This window comes from Papaver somniferum, unplaced genomic scaffold (assembly GCF_003573695.1).
Source record: "Papaver somniferum cultivar HN1 unplaced genomic scaffold, ASM357369v1 unplaced-scaffold_70, whole genome shotgun sequence".
In the NCBI taxonomy this organism is placed as follows: Eukaryota; Viridiplantae; Streptophyta; class Magnoliopsida; order Ranunculales; family Papaveraceae; genus Papaver; species Papaver somniferum.
In genome coordinates this window covers 4,532,192-4,541,626 of record NW_020649860.1, presented here as the reverse complement: position 1 = coordinate 4,541,626, position 9,435 = coordinate 4,532,192, and positions in this window count along the sequence as shown.

Sequence of the window (9,435 nt, the reverse complement as noted above, 5' to 3'; positions counted from 1 at the left end):
GTTTTTCTCAGCAAACCCTAATTCCAAGATCACACAAAACATAAAGAGATATGTGAATATTGGAAACTCAGGTTTGCTCCTTGGGATCGATTATACAATGGCTCACAATTTAAGTTGTGACGGGTTTACCATGCTTCCCAAAATAGGTTGTGACCGGTTACACCATGCTTCCCAAAGGTAGCTCGTGATCGTTTACACCTTACTTCCCAAATTAGCTTGTGATCGGTTACACCTTGCTTCCAAAAGTAGCTTGTGAACGATTACAACTAACTTCCCGATGTAGCTTGTGACCGGTTACACCTTGCTTCACAAAGTAGTTTGGGACCGATTACAACATGCTACATATTATAGGCTATGACCGGTTATAGGTCAATTCTCAACATAAGTTAAGATAAGTTCTACCTTGTCATCTTGTATTGGTCACCCATAAGATATTCAATAAAGAACCGGATCATGATTTCTGAAAAAGCGGGGGTCTAACAACCACACCCAGTATTCCGTTCGACAATCTAAATGGAATAACTCCAATATACTTTCAAGAGAATCAATTAGACAGTCAGACTCGATCTTTAGAAAATTATATCAAAGAGTTATATCTCAATTTCTCAATTCAATCCGCAATCAAACAAATAGGAATTTGCGAGCCCGATTGAATAAGAGAAATAACTTGGACGGTATCACAAACCAATATCCAAGTGTCAATCAATTCAATCAACAACCCAAAGGCCGGATTCAAGAACTGATTGAACTTAACATACAACATGTGATATTTCTATTATATAACAAAATATAATTCGGAAAAGAAATAACACAAACACCAGGAATTTTGTTAACGAGGAAACCGCAAATGCAGAAAAACCCTGGGACCTAGTCCAGATTTGAACACCATACTGTATTAAGCCGCTACAGACTCTAGCCTACTACAAGTTCACTTCGGACTAGAATGTAGTTGATCCCTAACCAATCTCACACTGATTAAGGTACAGTCGGGTTCCTTACGCCTCTTGAACCACGCCAGATTCTGCGCACTTGATTCCCTTAGCTGATCTCACCCACAACTAAGAGTTGCTACGACCCAAAGTCGAAGACTTGATAAACAAATTTGTCTCACACAGAAAAGTTTATTGAATAGATAAATTTATCTCCCACAGAAATTCCTACGAGGTTTTGTTGTGTGTTTTGATAAATCAAGGTGAACAGGAACCAATTGATATACCGGTCTTATATTCCTGAAGAACAGCCTAGTAATATCAATCACCTCACAACAATATTAATCGTATGGAAGAGAAACAAGATATTGCGGAATCACAAACGATGAGACGAAGATGTTTGTGATTACTTTTTATCTTACTTATCAGAGATTAAATCTCGAGCAAATCTTAGAGAAGATAGTACTCAACACGATAGAATAAAGTAAGATCAAAACATGCAACTACAGAGAATAGTTGGGTCTGGCTTCAGAATCCCAATGAAGTCTTTAAGTCGTTAACCTATAATGGTTTTAGGGAAAACCTAGGTTAAAGGAGAATCGACTCTAGTCGCAATTAGTATCACACAAGAGGTGTGGGGATTAGGTTTCCCAGTTGCAAGAGTTCTCCCTTATATAGTCTTCAAATCAGGATTTGCAATCAATGTTACCTTGGTAACAAAGCATTCAATATTCAACGTTAGATGAAAACCTGATTAGAGTCAAGATAATATCTTTCAACCGTTAGATCGAACTTAGCATGTTATACACAAATGAAATGTGACTTCATTTAAATTTAGGTATGAGTAACCATACCCAAACGTGTGCACATAGTTGGCTCAACAATAGTTAATAGAAGTTAGCCATATGAACACTTTCATATCAACCTTGTTCATTTTAATCACAACTAGTTCAAATGACTAAAATGAAACTAGTTATATAGAGTTGTTCAATTGTTTATATTCTCATAAAAGTATAAAAGACACAATTGAAGCAAAATCGATTTTGATTCACTTAAATAAATTCATGAACATTATAACCACGGTTTGCAAGAGATTGCATTCCTTAATATATATATATAAATGTATTTGTTCATGAAAAAACAGATTTTAGAACTTAACCCACTCCAGTATGCGAACGGGTACGCATACTTAGAGTTCCGGACTTGGTCTGGGTTCGCCAGTATGCGAACGGGTACACATACTGTCGTACGTGACCAAACTCAGTTGAATTCCCGGACTTGAACTTTCAGCCGGTACGCATACGGGTATGCATACTAAGTTCCTAAACTTCAACTAACAAACCAGTACGCATATGGGTATGCATACTATGGTTCCCTACAGACACTAGCCTCGGGACCTAGTCCAGCTTTGAACACCACACTGTATTAAGCCGCTACAGACAGTAGCCTACTACCAATGAACTTCAGACTGGAATGTAGTTGTGCCCTAACCAATCTCACACTGATTAAGGTACAGTTGCACTCCTTACGTCTCTGAACCCCAACAGGACACACTTGATTCCCTTAGCTGATCTCACCCACAACTAAGAGTTGCTACGACACAAAGTCGAAGACTTGATAAACCAATCTGTCTCACATAGAAAAGTCTATTGATATAGATAAATCTGTCTCCCACAGAAATACCTATGAGTTTTGTTCCGTATTATGATAAATCAAGGTGCACAAGAACCAATTGATATACCATAATTATATTCCCGAAGAACAGCCTAGAAATATCAATCACCTCACAATAGGCTTAATCGTATGGAAGCGAAACAAGATATTATGGAATCACAAACGATGAGACGAAGATGTTTGTGACTTCTTTTAATCTTACATATCGGAGATAAATCTCAAGAAAATCTTAGAAAAGATAATACTCAATCACGATAGTATAAGTAAGATCAGAACACGCAACCACAGAGAAAATAGTTGGGTATGGCTTCACAATCCTACTGAAGTCTTTAAGTCGTTAGCCTACAGGGTTTTGGAATAAAACTAAGGTTAAAGGAGAATCGACTTTAGTAACACACAGGAGGTGTGGGGATTAGGTTTCCCAGTTGCTAGAGTTCTCCCTTATACAGTCTTCAAATCAGGGTTTGATAGCTTTGAAACAAAGCAACCAATCACCGTTAGATGAAACCTGATATAAGAGCCAAGCTAAGTTTTCTTGAAACCAAAGAAATATCTCTCCATCGTTAGATGGTCTTAGCTTGTTACACACAAATGAAATGTACCTTCATTTAGATATGGATAACCATACCTAAATGTGTACACTAGGTTGGCCCAACAATAGTTAACCGAAGTTATCCATATGAAAACTTTCATACCAACCTTATTCATCTTAACCACAACTAGTTCAAATGACTCAAATGAAACAAGTTATAGAGTTGTTCAATTGTTTATATTCTCATAGAAGTATGCAAGACACAATTGAAGCAAAATCCGTTTGATTCACTCGAATCAATTCATGAAAATTATAGTCATGGTTTGCAAAAGATTGCATTCCTTATTATATAAATGTATTAGTTCATGGCACAAACGATTGTAGAACTTAACCCACTCAAGTATGCAAATGGGTACGCATACTTAAGTAGCTGAACTTGGACTGTGTCCGACAGTACGCGAACGGTTACGCATACTATCACACATCTAAAACATCAGTTGAATTCAGTACGCGTACGAGTACACATACAATAGTTCCCGGACTTCAACTAAGTTAGCCAGCACGCGTACGAGTACGCGTATCAAGGCTCCCGGACTTTACCTGACCTCGCCAGAATGCATACGGGTATGCATACTATTCCGGTCATGGATCAACATATATTCAAGTACGCATACTATGTCTATAATCCAAATATGGCTAAGTGTTCTAAACTCTATTTTAATCATTGAAACATTCTTAGAGGATGACAATAATTGTTTTCACAAACTATTAGCATCAAAGTTATTTTCAAGTGATTGACATAATCAATACGAAACATTCCGAGTCTACATAAAATGAGATGTTCCAAGGCGATTTTCATATGATCATCTTTTGACTTTAGTCAAGAATATAAGATGAAACTTGGTTAAAGCGAAATTTTACCAACACATATTTCGAGAAATATGTAAGCGAGTTAAACTCATCTCGAAATATCAAATGTGTATAATCGAATACTATATATGTTAGAGCATATCTCGGTCAACCTCGCATGCGTTGCTATATCAAGCATGTTTGTCAATGTTAGTGATTAAAACTATAAGTCTTGATTTCTAGCCTACATAGCTAAGTCTCAGACTAGGATAGAAAAGTGTAGTTGATCTTAAGGACTTCATGGCGATTCATCATACAACGACGAAGATCTATACAAGGAACCGTGGAACTTCATCAACAAAAAGGTATGTGGAGACTTTAACTTGTCTATCACTCAAAAGTCTATCTCTTCTATCTCCACTTCATATGAGACAAAATTCGTATGCTATATAGACTAGATCATACACATTTGACATTTCGAGTTGAGCATTCATTGCTTATCTTTTATCTCGAAATCGTGTGTTGGTAAAGCGTTTCGCTTTGATCAAGTTTATCTTCACCTAGTGACGAAAGTCATGAAAAGTTTCAATCACTTTGAGAATTGCTCTGACGTGAATCGTTCTGTGAATAACGGCTACATAGCGTCCTCTAAGAATGTCTCAATGATTGAAATGAGAGTTTAGATTACATAACCATGTATTCCTTGAAACGAAGTTTTCGAACTTTGTTGATCAAGAGAAATCGGGAGGATTGTGGAATTGGCTTGCCAAGTCCGCGAACCCAGTCCGCAGACTCAGTCCGCGAACTGTCGGAAGTTCTCGACCGAGAATTTCCGCTGGATTTTTCAAAACTCGTTTGTGTGCTAAGTCCGCGAACCCAGTCCGTGAACTGGCGGAAGTTCTCTTTCCGATAATTTCTGCTGAGTTTGGAAAACTCAACCGATTAACTTAAGTCCGCGAACTTATTTGTGAACTTAAGAGGTTATGATCTAAAGATGTGCTCTGCACATGAAACATTAAATTACTAAGGAATTCTTTATGAAAACCGTGGCTATAATGTTTATGAGCCGATTCAATCGAATCGAATCATCTTTGTTTCAATTGTGTCTTGTGTAGTTACAGAATATCCCATAGCAATTGAACAACTCTGTAACTAGTTCATTTGAGTCAATTGAACTACTTATGGTGAAGAAGAACAAGGTTAATATGGAATACTCTTATGGTTAACCTTTTGGGTAACTATGTTGAACCAACATACACGTACACGTTTGGGCATGGTTTTCACGAACCCAGTAAACGTCTACCCAAGTGTGTGTGACAAGCTAAGTTTTCGATCTAACGGTTGAGAAATATTACCTTGAATCTAAATCAGGTTTTCATCTAACGGTGAATAAGGATTGCTTTGTAACTAAGGCAAAACCCTGATTTGAAGGCTATATAAAGGAGACATCTAGCATTGTGCAAACCTAATACCCACACGTATGTGTGCTACTAGTGCGCCCGCTAGAGTCGGTCTCCATTAACCTTTGATTTTCTTCTCTAAAATCAGGTTAACGACATAAATACTTCATTGGGATTGTGAATCCAGACCGATACTACTTTATCGTAGTTGTGTGATCTGATCTTGCATCTTCTATCATACAAGTACAATCGATTGATTGGCTTAAGATCGTGAGAGTTCTCCGATAGGAAAGATAAATAAGTCACAAACATCTCTGTCTCACTGTTTGTGATTCTTCGACAATCCGCTTGTGTAGTCTGGAAGGATTGTAGACAGGTGATTGATTAATCTAGGCTGTTCTTCGGGAATATAAGACCGGATTATCAATTAGTTCATGTTCACCTTGATTTTATATCAAAAGACGGAACAAAACCTAGGGTTTATCTGTGGGAGACAGATTTATCCATTGATAGACTTTTCTGTGTGAGACAGATCTGTTTATTATCAAGTCTGTGATTTTGGGTTGCAGCAACTCTTGGTTGTGGGTGAGATCAGCTAAGTATTCCTTGTATTTGATAAAGACTCGCTATTGTTTTTAGCTTGAGTAAAAATCAAATCAAGAGAGAGATATTAACTCCTTGAGATACGTTTATCTAGATTCAGTCTGACTGTCTAGTTGATTCTCTAGCAAAGTATTTCGGAGTTCGTCCATACAGATTGCTAAGCGAAATCTTGGGTGGTGTTGTTAGACCCCCGCTTTTTCAATTGGTATCAGAGCTGGCAAACACGTTTAAGACCTCATCAGTCTGTGTTTGTAGCGATCTGACTCTATAGAAGACAATTAAACGAATCTATAGAAGAAGCTGCGAAAACTCCATTTACAAGAGAAGTACAACTAGGAGGAATACCTCCGAAATGCAATTTTCCTGCGTTAACCAACATCTTTGATGGAAAAACTTGTGCAATTCAACACATCAAAGCCTATGTGAGATGCATGTTACAGTGGGAAAATCATGATGCCGTATTGTGCAAGTATTTTGCATCCAATCTAACAGGAGAGGCGTTAAAATGGTTCGAAGGTCTACCAAAAAATACAATAAGATCTTTCAATCATTTGCGGACCACATTCTTGGGGGCATATATAAGTTACAATTCTTCGCGACCTGGTATTGAAGATGTGTTTGGATTAAAACAAAGGATTGGCGAAAGTCTGAAGCATCTGACCAAAAGGTGGAGGACTATGTGTAGTGAGATGGATGGTCGTGTGGATGATAGATATCTTATCTTGTCATTTATCAATGCTATGTTCGCAACAAATCTATTGTATGTCCAAATTTTCAAAGTCAAGAACACAATCACAATGACCGAACTGCGAGAACTTCAGGAAGAGTATATTGCTCTAGAGGAAAGGAAAAATGAGATGGAATCATACCCAGTTGCGAATACCAGTTCACAAGCAGAGAATGCAAGCTTATTACCCAAACTAATAAACACAGTGGAGAGTACTTTGCAAGGACAACAAGAAAAGGTAACGGGCAACAATCAACAGAAACTGGTGGCTATGGGAAGCTGAGATCAAGAGGAGTATGAAAGAGAAATAAATTTCTACAATCGTGGTGGAAATAACAAGATTCAAAGACTTGATCAGTCGCGAGAAACTTATGGAGGTCAGAGGCAAAACTATCATAGAGGACAGGGAAGCCACAAGATAGTGTGGGAGGAGATCAAGATGCCACCTCTAAATGCAAGCATGGAGAAAATATGGGAAGCTATAATTTTGATGGAGAATATACTGACACCATGGAACATGGGAACTGAACCACCTCCAAGCAACATAAGTCATGAGTTCTGTTCTTATCATCATTTCCATGGACATACTACAAATGATTGCAGAAATATAAAGAGAATTATTCTGAGAATGATAGATCAAGGAAAGCTAAACCACTTTCTGGTAGGGCATCCACAATCTCAACCATTACCGCCAACAACACCAGATCATCACAGAGTAAACACGGTAAAAGAAAAGAAAACATTTTTCGTAGAAGTTGGTGCAAAAGCAAAGAATCTATTCTGTCACTCTATCGTATATTCATATAAGACAATTGAAGATTCTTCTTTTCAAGAATTTCGCGTCTCCTCTCCAAATCTGAGGAAACAACGAAAGAAGCTTTTCCAGCCTGCGAAGAAAATACAAAAAATAATTAAAATAAAAAGAAATTTTGAGTCACAATAATGAAGAAGTAAAAAGACGAAGGCATACCAAACTATTGAGGGAATTTAGGAAGCTAGGAGTCACTGATATGGAGACTCCACGAAGAGAACTATCACCATCCAACAAAAGAGTATCACAAATAGTTGCGAGAGCTTTGCATATACTGGCGAGGAAATTATCTCCCATCCCTTGCCAAGAATCACAGAAGATACCAGATAACTGTGTCATAGAGAATTCAGGTGGAGAATCTTTATTCGCAGCAGAGTCGTCATCATCATATTTGTTGTCTTCATCATATTCAGAACCATCAGGGAAATGAACATCTGAAGAAGGAGGAGAATTCTATCTCTTTCTTTTCTTTGAAAAGGATGCAGATGATTTTCCTTTGCGAAGAATATCTTTACCCTTATCACCAGCCGTCGCAGCCTTGGTGGGTTCTTCTACTTCAGCAATAACCTTCACACACAAATGAAGATAAGAAAGAGAGGCAACAATATATTGTTCAAAATCATGAAAGAATATTTCTTACCTCATCTGTGTATGAGCGAAGAGCTAGTAAGGTATTGGCTTTCCCAGTCCTGCGGTAGCTATCTTTTAGTTTCTGGATCTGTAGAATGTCGCAAGAATCACCGAACACAGGAGTAAAGATAAATAAAGAAACATAAAGTGGGCGAAATTGGAAGAAATATACCTCTTTAACTTTATCAGGCCAAGAGAATACCCAGGGTCGATAAGCGGTGAGATTCGCAGGAATGACATTAGAACCAGCAATATAGGGTCCTTTCAGCATCAAGGGAAAGACGCACCATTTATCATCTTTGGATTGGCGAGAGGTTTTATTTATTCCAGAGTGCCAATCAATGTCATGCATGAGCATTTTATCTTCAGCAATAACATCCTTCATTTTCAAGCGAACACCCCGGCGAGTATTCTCCTTCTTCATAGATATTATTTCATAATTTTCGAAGAAATTCGCTACTGTGTACTTCTCAGCGACTATCTCCAAGTCTGCGAATTTAGGATCCCTAAGCTCTTTAGGATAAAGAGATCCTTTACCAGCACCGCGATTGGCAAACTCCAATTTCAGACGGATGCAATCCCCACTTAATTGGAAGATAGCTCGCGAAAAATTCGAATGAGCAAGAATTTCATAAAATAGATGAATGTCAGGGTTATAAAGAGGAATAGGGAGACCTGCGAGAATTTGACCTAGCGAGACTATGATTGTCTGATCATCACAGTGATGATCAGAGAAAAGTTTAATGGAAAGAATTGATTTGGCACTTTCACCAGGAATGGTAGAAAGTGTGAAACCTCTCTCGGCAAGATCTTTTTGAACTTCCTTCAAGGTTTTCTCATGCTTTTGACCGCTTGGAGGCATATTTGAGTACAGAGTATGGGAATGAATGAATAATTAAGAAGATTGAAGAAAGAAGATAGAAGAAAAATTACAGTAGAGGAATTTACGGAGAAAATGATGAAGTTGCAGAGAAGATAAAAAGAGAGTAAAAAGAGAGAAAAGGAGAGTAAGAAAGAGTATATATAGAGGAAATTTTTTCGAGAAGATAAACACAGTTAAAGAAAAAAGACGTGAACGGTTGAGAAGCAACGGTTACAGAAGACGTGTCAAGAAACAAATGGAAGAAAAGATACGTGTAATAAATGCAGGATACGAAGAGATGGATAACTGCGGCATTTATCATATCATTCTCTTCTTCGCAGAGACGACATGAGAAGAGGCAAGATGTAGGATCAGAATCTCGCATCTGCAACACTTCAACGAAATTATTAACAACATA